Source organism: Salvia splendens, chromosome 3 (assembly GCF_004379255.2).
Source record: "Salvia splendens isolate huo1 chromosome 3, SspV2, whole genome shotgun sequence".
In the NCBI taxonomy this organism is placed as follows: domain Eukaryota; kingdom Viridiplantae; phylum Streptophyta; class Magnoliopsida; order Lamiales; family Lamiaceae; genus Salvia; species Salvia splendens.
The window spans coordinates 33742068-33753236 of NC_056034.1; the positions used below are offsets into that span (position 1 = coordinate 33742068).

Sequence of the window (11169 nt, forward strand, 5' to 3'; positions counted from 1 at the left end):
AAAGCTCAACAAAATGTGATATAACACTACAACCCAAATAAGAATTAAACTAAAATCTCAAACAACACGGCCCAAATAATGTAAATCATGGCCCAATTATTAATTGAAAAAGCCTAAAAACAATAAAAATGGCCCAAAAAATTTACCAACAATTAATACCAATACTTTATAATATTAAATGATAAAATAATAAACTTACCCAAGACTAATCATCTTAACACGTAATTAAAATTTAATTAAACCTATACATAAAATTAATAAAACAAAGTAATGAAAAATTTGGAAAATCCCCCCCTCTCTCCCCAGAAACCCTAGGAGCCTATACACCTCCCGTTGCCTCCCTCTTCCTCCACCACAACAAAGCCGCCGACCGGCAATCGTATACGCTACAACAGATCTCCAAATATACATACTAAAGCACAATTAGATTTACCCTAATCCGTGAAAATTGATACTTCAAAACACACCAAAATCTGAAAAAATGAAGAGAATCTAACAATGGAGTCTCTAGTGAAAACACGAAAACATCGACGACTGTGAACGCATCAAGGTAATCCAAAACTTTATCAAAACCCGAGAAAATTCATTTTTCTACACGATTCTCACAAATTACACTAAATCTAAGCAGGAATGAGGTAACAGTGATTAAGAAATAAGACGCTTTTGAAGCCGGCGGAAGATAGGACAGAAGAGTAGAGTAACAAACGACCCTAAACACCAAGAGGTAATTTAAATCCATTTCCAGATCTAAATCATCGGCTTATTTCTATATGAGTGTCCAATGTTGAACCTAATTCAGAAAGGTTTTTTTTATTCATTAAACTCCTATATGAAAAAACTTGAATTTGTTTATAGAAGACATAACACTATAATTTCTTCAATGCATGCTTAAATTTTTTACTAAACAGCTCCAAAGATGGAGTGAAATCGTACCTGTGCCAATATTTTAGTCATAATTTTATGCGTAAACTATATCTATACAATTGTTGAAAATACTGAATTTTGAGCTTTTTGAGAGAGAAGCATGCAAAGAAAATCCAGAAATAAGAATATGAGTACCTGAACTTGAATGTGTTAAGTGTTGAGATGGCAAACTCTTGAATATTGCAGATTTTCTCAATTTCATCATTGATTATTCCTTTGATATGTGTATCCAGAGAGAGATTATAGGGTAATATGACAAATAAATGAAAATGGAGCTAAGATTTAGAAGGTATAGAACTACTTCTAAACCATGATGACCTTACACTCTGTAAACAAATTATATACTCCCTTCGTTCCGCGGTAGTTGAGTCGTTTCATTTTCTACACTCGTTTTTTATAAATGGTAATAAATAGTTAAAGTAGAGAAAGAGTAAAGTAAGAAGGAGAATAAATTAGATAAGACTCTTCTGTACATTATTCTCTCCTGTACTTTACTCATTCTCCACTTTAACGTTTTATTTTCATTTTTCTAAAACGAGTGCAGAAAATGAAACGACTCAACTAGCGCGGAACAGAGGGAGTATATAGGATAAAGAACAAGGTTATGAGAATTATAGATAAGCAAAAACTGAGAGACAAATGATAATGGGAATGCTCGAAATTTAAAGGGTTAGAACTACACATAAACCAAGGAGACCTTTCAGTTTATCATGGTTATCAGTAATCTCCACCCTGCAAAATAGGCTTACAAAAGGCAGCTTAGAATTATTAATGTGGTAATAGTAAATTTTACAAAAATGACTTCAAATTAGACTTAAATCAATTGTTTTCTGACTGGATGTTTAAATTATGAGCTTAAGAGATTCACAAATGCAAAATACTAAAGTATATACAGATGTTTTAGATATTTTCCAACTATTCAATTAGTAATGCTAAATGATAATCCATCAACTTCTACATAACTTCAAAAAAGGAATAAAATGATGGTAGATACAAATATTGGACTTGAATTGTGTTTCTATATGTTTCTTAGTGTTGTATGTGATTCAAATTATCAAAATCAACGGTATGTTTGTGAGTTTCAGAGACTTAACTTGTAAAAGAGCATTCACTAACTTCTACATTGCTTCTAAATAGAAAAAAAAATGATTGTGAATACTAATATTGGACTTAAATGGTGTTTCTATACATTTCTTTAAATTATGTGATTCAAATAATGTCAATTCCCTGTCCACTTGTTAATTACAGGAAGATAAGGCTATTTTGCTAATGAAAAACATTGATAGGGATGGATTGCAATCTTTTTAAAAATACATACAATGTTTCAAATAGATTTAAATGCATTCTTCTAAGTTGAAAAATTAAAGGAAGTTAAGTGCATAGAATGATTGAATTCAATTGCATTCAAAAATGGAGCATTATTTAACACTCATTGCCATACCAACTTCTGCTCAACTTCTTTAACTATGTCACTCATATTTTCAAAAAGTTAAGTATAACATAACAAAGAAAAAAAGCTTCACATCAGAATTCTTGCAGTAATATACATTATATGCTATGAATGAAAAATTATTGAATAGTATACTAATCTATGATCTTCTTATTTCAGCAGGCTAAGTGGTAGACAACAATAAAGACATGACCTTTTGAATGAAGAGAAGAAACCAAGGAATGAAGTTTGATGAGCTTAAAAGGTAAGTTAAAAATAATTCAGTAATATAGGTTATTGGAATTGAAGTACTATATTCAAAATTCTGAGTGCTTTTGATTAAGTTTGCATGACATACTTGCTTAAATCATGATTAATAGATATTAGTGAATATGAATGCATATAAAACTTTCAGCAACATGTTATGGTAATGATTCTAAGTCTAGGACTTAAAAATTGATACTCTTCTACTGGCATGCATCATATTTTTCAAGTGAATAAACCGAGTCAAACAATAAAGGATGTAATAAGAGAGAAATAACTGAAAAATATAAAAAAAACCCCTTCATTATAATTTGAAAGGATAACTCAATATAAAAAATTCTTCTGATTCTTCTTAAAAATATAAGATGAGGATGCAAAACACAAAAGCACCACTTTTGACTTCCCTCAAAAGCCATTAACACTATCAACTTTCTCTTTCTTTTTGAGTTAACATCATTAACATCATCGCATTCTTCAAATTCCAAGTCCAAGCATCTCTTCACTGAGCCTTCAGCAACCCATTCATGACGTTTCCCATTAGTAGCAGTTGACATATCAGGGTGACAAAAGCATTTTGAGAAACCTATAATTATATTGAAATTAAGTTATAAAACAGTTAAGACAATTGCAAAATATGAAAAGGCAAAAACACAAAAACTAAATTGAAATACCTCATCAACATCAGCTCCAAAAGGAAATTCAGATCCTTCAACACACCAATCATTCATATTGTCATTCACAAGAGTAGACAAATCAGATGTACCTCCTGATTTCTGAGAAACCTAAAATTAAAATGAAATCAACTTTTTTTTTTGCACTAAGAAATATAGACAAATCTAAACTAAATAATATATATACCTCAACAAGATCATTTCCAAAAAGAAGATCAGATAACTTCACACGGGTTCAAAAATCTGTTCAGCCAAGTCCTTAGGAATATACTTCACAACTACTTCAGGTATAGTGCACACTTTGTTAACAGTAAATGGGTGGCTCATATAATACTATATATGATTTTTCAACTGAAGTTTGAACAAAACATTCTGACCCACTACAGTGTCTTCAATCTGAGTAGGAATGGAATTTATAGGAAAAGTCTGCCAAAACAGAATATTCATTAGAACTCAGAAGTTTACAAAACTATCCCTTGCAGAATTTAAAAAGACAAACATGAGCACCATTTCCTACTAAATCAGCCACATTTCTTCTTAACAATTGGATGCGTTCACTATCCCACAGTAACAGAGAAGCATTGCTGGTGTGATCAACAACATTGACCACAAATCTGAACCTACAAAAGACAACAATATTGATATTACCTGCATAAGTAAACTGATGAATATAATATATATATATATATATATATATATATATATATATATAAATCTAGTTATGAGTGTCAAACCTTTTAACTGCATAAGAATGGGTTTGTGACACCCTGTACAGTTATACTTATTATCCACTTGTCTAACCTTCTTTATACAAGTCTTGCAAGCCAAATAATACCATTCACCATAATGGCACTCAACTGACTCAATCTTACCAAACACCCAACATGAACCTTCCTGTGAATCACATCCAGAAAGAAACTATTGAAATATTACAAATAAACTTCAAGAAGAGAAATCAATACAGAGACAAATCTAATAATTATTCAATACCTCTAAGCAAGACAAATCCTCAAGGGACACCAACTGAAGATCATCAAATTCCCCACCAATCCTTTGTCCTTCTTGATTGATAGGGGCAAGGTTAAGAAATCTGACATCATCTTTTATCCTAAATGATACACTTTTTATTAGCACTATGAATATCTGCAAGTATACAAAGTAGGAATAGTATAGCTAAAGGTCAGTACCAGATATCGATCACGGGGAAAACAATCACAAATTGGCTACCTCCTACTAAAACTCAATTACTATTTAGAAAACCAAAAGATTTTGAGAATTTTGAAAACAAAGAACAATTTCAAAGCAATAAACAACTAGATGCAAATAAATCACAGAGATAAAAGTATAGAGATAAGGGAATTCCAGGTATGTGCGTTCACAGTTATGGTTACACAAGTTTCAACTACAATACCCTAGCACAATTCTTACTTTGATAGGACGAGTTACCTAGTTTATGCTCATGCGATATAAACGTAGATTACTAATATTAGGGTTTTCAATCCTAAATACGTAATTCCTAAAAGCTCCTAAGACCCTTGAAAAGTCCTCACTCTCAATTAACAGTGTCGTTTTAAAGGAAGCTAATTGTAGTGTCTACTAAGTGGATCTAACTCGTCAACCTCCTCTCACGATTATGTAGCAAGGTATATTAAATCATCCAAGATTGTGTCACTCAATCATGAAGCATCATTATTCACTTAGAGAAGAAACAAAATAAAAATAAAACGGATATTAAATAGAAAAGGAATTGTATAACCAAAGTCGTTACTAACACATCCCTAGAATCCTATGAATTTAGTTACACATCCCTAGAATCCTATGTAATAATCTAAAGACATAGATTGAAGGGAAAACAATTGGAACATAAAACTAAAGCAAATAAAACCCAAATGTTGAATCCTTGTAGCTTTGATGCTCTTGAATCCTTCTTCAACTCCTTGCACAATGAAACACTCTCACTTTTAATCTCTAGAAAATATGTTGCAAAAAGAGGATACTAATAATGAAGCTTGAGGGGTATTTATAAGGGAAAAATCACCCCTCTCAAATAAGGAAAAAGATTGCAAAATATGGTAAATCTTGGAGAGGAAATTAGGGCAAATCTCGCCGCGCATTAATCCGAAGCTTTTGACTCTTTAGTGGCGGTGGCCACGCACTTCCCGGCGGTCACCGGGCGTGTCTTCATTCCATGCCCAGACTTCCCGAACCGGGCCTCTACAGAAGTGGTGGCCGCTGAGCGCCGGCAGTCGCCGGCAGTGTTGCGGCGATCGTTGGACGCTACCTGAAACTCCAGATTTCCTAGTTCGCGTTTTGACTATCTTTTTATGCTCAAATATGCACATTTCTCACAAAACATGTTAAAATACCAAAATAGATAAAATATGCATATAATGGACATGTAATGCAACTTTAACATTAAAAACGGACCAAATAATGGCCTTAAAACCATGCAAAATCCGAGCGTATTACTAAACCAAGTAAAATCAGATTTTGATAAGTAATAAATAAGTTCATTATAGTAAGATAGAAATCTGGAATGATAAATAAGGAATATAATAGTAGTAAATTTAAGAATCCAGACCATAAAGATAGCTACCTCATTCTACACTGTTTAACTTCATCAACATTAGCATTTATCACAATTTGGATGCTTGAAAATGTGTAGAAATCTGAATTTCACCTAATACGTAAACACAAACATGTTAATCATAAAAAATAAAAAGTAACCACAAAATATCTACACAATGATACAACTCATTAAATATAAATAACCTCTAAAAAAATTGCGCTTGCAAAACTGAACAATCACAATTGGAATGATTCCTTCACTCTTTTTCAGTTCATCTAGATATAAGTCAACATTTGAATCCCATATTGTGCAAAATAACTTATTATGACTGAAATAAATGATATAGAATCATTGAAACTAAATAGAACAAAGAACATGATTCAAAATATATTACTGAACTTACTTCTCATCTGAGATTTCAGTCTCAATCAACCTATACTTGGACTGAGCAATCACCTTTCCAGGGCTAGTTATCACACCAATAACATCTAAAAGTAATACATTAAGATTGGCAAAAAATCAGCTTCAATATGTACAGTACATTATGAAAGATATTAATTAAGTACAACCAATTAGAGGTCAACAAAAAACATACCGAAGAAGGATGAATCATCAACTTGTTCAAACATTGAAATTTCAGTAAAGGGCTTGAAATCATACATTTTTCTCAAAAACCTCAGATCATTCACCTCAACCATCTCTGTCTTCACATTAATTAGTAATCTGAACTGGTGATTAGTGGTTTTGTTTCTCAAAGAGTTAGGCCTGACAAAGAAATTTTTTATGCAAAAAACTCATCCTTCCTTAAGTTTAGAACCAAGATTCTGGACCAAACTGTTTAGAAAAATAGCTTGAATTCTAGTACCCTGAAAAGAAAAAACCAAACACATGATACAAACTATAAAATTGCTTATCAATTGTTTATACATTACAATTCTAGTAACTGTTTATAGACAAAGATAGCTGGCAGATTTTCCAAATATTATCTATCTTTGAATCATGTAAAACACACTCCAAAGTATTGTCATTCTTGTCTTCTGGTAAACCTTGATACAAATGAACACACCTCACTTTAATAGTAGAGTTGGTTATTGCCTTACTAAGATTATTAAAACATGTAACAAAGGGAACCATTACTTCAAAAGTTCAACTGTATAATCCAAAAAAAAAAAATATTAGTCTGTTAGAGATATAAACAATGGCTAATACATCTGACTCTTGCCCTTCCAATAACAACCTCTTTGCAGGTATGAAATACATTACAGAGGAATAAAGTCCTAAGCTTAAAGATACAATGAGAGGTAATGTCAATCCAAGTAGCATTATCTGTGCTTACATTTGGAGCAAATAAGTGTCTGTAAAAACTAACCCACAACAGAGACATTACTAAATTACAAATAGTAAATATAATGTTACATTCCTCTGCAGGAAAGTTGCAACTAAGAGGTATAGACAAAGCTATTTGAGAAAATGGGAGATATCAAAGACAGAAAAGGGAGGTCAAGAAATTTTTTTTACCAAAATGGTAAGAATGTACATTACTGCAATCAAAATAAGTCTAATAGAAACAGTTAGTGTACTGATTTTGTACTGCAACAATAACTATAAACTACATCTATATGCAGGAAAAAATGCTACAAAAGGGGAGACATCATTGAAAGAAAAGGGTGGTCAAGAAGATCTTTTACAAAAATAGTAAGAATGTAAATTACTGCGATCAAAATAATTCTAATAGAAATAGCTAGTCTACTGATTTTGTACAATAACCAATAACTATAAACTCCATATATGTACAGAAAAAATGTAACATAAGGGGAGATAACAGTAAAGAAAAGGGAGGCCAAGAAGATCGTTTACCAAAATGGTAAGAAAATACAGCAACCAAAACAATTCTAATAGAAACACTTAGTCTACTGATTTTGTACAACAACCAATAATTATAAACTCTACATATGTGCAGAAATTATCCAACAAAAGGGAGACATCAGTGAAAGAAAAGAGGGGCCAAGAAGATCTTTTACCAAAATGGTAAGAAGATAGATTACAACAATCAAAACAATTCTAATAGAAACAGTTAGTCTACTGATTTTGTACAACAACCAATAACTATATAATGTTTATATGTGCAGAAATAATGCAACAAAAGGGGAGATATCAGTGAAAGAAAAGGGAGGCCAAGAAGATCTTTCACCAAAATGGTAAGAATGTAGATTACAACAATCAAAACAATTCTAATAGAAACAAAGATTAAACATTGAGTCTACTGATTTTATAAGAATGGAAAGAAGATAGAACTACCAAACACTGAGCTAATCACTGTGAGTTGGAGTTGGATGTAAGTTTTTAAGAGAGTGTTGCTAACTGATTTATTAAACGTATTTATAGAGGAGAGAAACCAGCCTGCACTGCACACATGTAAACCAATACATATTCCAAAAAAAATAATGCTTATTAGAACCTTTCACATATCTCCTTTATAATATATATCAAATAATATTTTAGTAAGTTTTTAATAAGTATAAAAATAATAAAAGGGTGTTAAGAATGCATTACCAATATTAGGTTTTAAATTAGCCGAATTAATAAGAATGAAACATTAAAAGCTATTAATTGAATGGCCCATTTGACTTACCTAATAAATGAGTTTTGTTAATTGATATTTCTCTATTCAAACTAAACCAATTTTACAGGAATGCAAAAGTGATTCATTATAACCCTAAAAAGGAACCGCTAGCCACCCTCTCCAAAAGAAAAAGAGAGAGACATAAATGTTAACATAGGCTGGTACCTACACAGAGACTGCAAAAGTTCTGAGAAATGATTCTTCCATAAGAAACTCTTCAAGTCTACATCTGAAGTTAGAAGAAATTCAAAACGGTGCACATTAAAAGGTAACACATTTCATAAATAATATTAGTTTAAATCAGTCCAGTAACTATCTTAATACCGTTTCTATATCTAATATCACTATCAGATTCTCTTTCTGGATCTGATTAATGTGTTTTGCAATAATCAAAAGAATATAATATATCTAACTATTTCCATACCCTTTCTGAATGTGATTATATGATAAATAGGTTAGAATGACCATTTTGCAGTTTTGTGAGTTAGAGATAAACAATATCTATAATAGGGGAAGGACACCAATTTAAATCATTGCATATTACTCATATAACAAAGTGTGCACTATACAATTGTGGAATTTCAGTTGTACATAGTTGAAAAGCTAATAACTCCATTTTATGCACAGGTTATCTAGTCATTTAAGGAAGAGAAACATTTCATACATAAAGTATAAATCAGCAAAGATTATAAGGAGATTTAGGGTAGACAAACTTTTCAGGTAATTGCATAAATTTCCATGGTAATTATTTCACTACTCTTTATAAAAAAATATGCATTGGGAGTTAGTTGTCAACATGGTGCCATTAATTCCTATACATGATAAGATATGTACCATCTATCCATATTGCTTTCAAACCATAAATCAAGCAAGCTTCTTTTAGTTAGTTTTTCTGAAACTGAAACAAAATCACCGCCAGCATAATTGTGTGTGTATATATATATATATATATATATATATATATATATATATATATATATATATATATATATATAGGGTAGTGTTAAACTCCTTTTCTCCCCTTAGATTTAAGTTCCTTCTTAAATTGGACCGTTGGATTTGGAGGATGGACGATCCGGATTACATTCCAAATAATCATCCCGTAGTTCATTATTTAGTGTATTTCGTGCATTACGAGGGTGAATTAATAATTTCGTGCATTATGAGGGTGAATTAGTTCATTATTTGGTATAATCTATTCATTATTACCCGATGTGCTTACATTATTTGCCTATGTGCATGCATTATGTTCATCTCTGTTTTTAATTGTCGAATAACAAATGGAATAATTGTTTATTCATTACCTCATATAATCTCTGCATTACGTTCATATGTTATTGCATTATTTTCCTACCTCCATGAATTATGTTTACTTCTGAATAAACAATTATTCCATTTGTTATTCGACAATTAAAAAAGAGATGAACATAATGCATGCACATAGAGAAATAATGTAAGCACATCGGCTAATAATGAATAGATTATACCAAATAATGAACTAATTCGCCCTCATAATGCACGAAATTACTAATTCACCCTCATAATGCACGAAATACACTAAATAATGAACTACGGGATGATTAGCTAGGAATGTAATCCGGATCGTCCATCCTCCAAATCTAACGGTCCAATTTAAGAAGGAACTTAAATCTAAGGGGAGAAAAGGATTTGAATACAATCCTATATATATATATACAGGGATGTATATATAGGGATGTATTCATTTCCTTTTTCCATCTTTTCTTCTATTGTTCTATTCAATCTCGGCCATTCAATCTGAAGATCTAACGGCTCCAAATAATGCTATCTGATTTAAAATTAAATCAATTAAAAAATCAAAAAGGCTATTTTAGGTACATGCAAATGTGGTTGTTATGGAAACTCCCATGATTTCCTCTCCCTAAATCTCTGCGGTTATTATCAATTCAGAACGTTTTCAATCCTGTAAAACCCACGCCGACGTGGTCGATCAAAACCGGAGCCCTAAATCTCACCGATCGCAGATGGCTTCGAGGGTGTCTCTGAAGGCCGGGAAGGGAAAGGTCGTCAGGAAATCTGCGGCAGCGGACGAGAAGGAGGGGTCCGTGGCGGCGGCCGGGAAGTTCGTCAAGGAGTGGAGCACCTGGGCCATGAGAAGGCCAAAGTCTTCACTCACTACGGCTTCATCCCGTTGGTCATCATCATCGGCATGAATTCAGACCCCAAACCCCCTCTCTCAGCTCCTCAGCCCCGTGTAAAATCAATTTTGCGATTTGGGTATTCTTATGTGGGATTTCCCTAGCTGTTTCCGTTCTTCGCTGTTATGTCTATCAACCGACTTCACCATTAGCTACTAGTAGTTTATATGCCTTTGTTATTAGATTTGGGAATTTGTGCACTTTTTTATTGATGGTTACATGATGTTAGTTAATCGAATTTTTTGGGCTACTGATTTCAACTAGTATTGCTTTCTGATAATAATGTTGAATGTGGATCAGCATAAAAATGGTGTCTTGAATTTTCTCTTATTTTCTTTCACATTTGTTTTGAGAATAATTCATCATACACTTGAGAGTGGAGATGCCTTGTAATCTAGTGCTTGATTGAATGTTAGTAATGTGATGGTATCTTGATTTCAATTAATATAATGTACATATTTTATAGTATAATTCGTAGTTTAGTTTCAGTAATGCATTATTTGTGATATGTA

General features: G+C 32.1%; 1 long non-coding RNA gene across 3 annotated transcripts; it reads left to right on the top strand.

Moving 5' to 3' along the window:
• Nucleotides 1–278: 278 nt before the first annotated feature.
• Nucleotides 279–10466, top strand: LOC121795749. Of its 3 annotated transcripts, none has more exons than XR_006049628.1 (12): nt 279–550; nt 629–724; nt 2534–2618; nt 7105–7158; nt 7286–7382; nt 7483–7552; nt 7654–7721; nt 7818–7885; nt 7987–8055; nt 8548–8748; nt 9108–9200; nt 10410–10466. It is a non-coding gene; the product is annotated as an uncharacterized LOC121795749 (long non-coding RNA). The 3 variants fall into 3 exon arrangements; XR_006049629.1 differs by having other exon boundaries at nt 2537–2618; nt 7483–7560; XR_006049627.1 differs by having other exon boundaries at nt 2537–2618.
• Nucleotides 10467–11169: the final 703 nt, after the last annotated feature.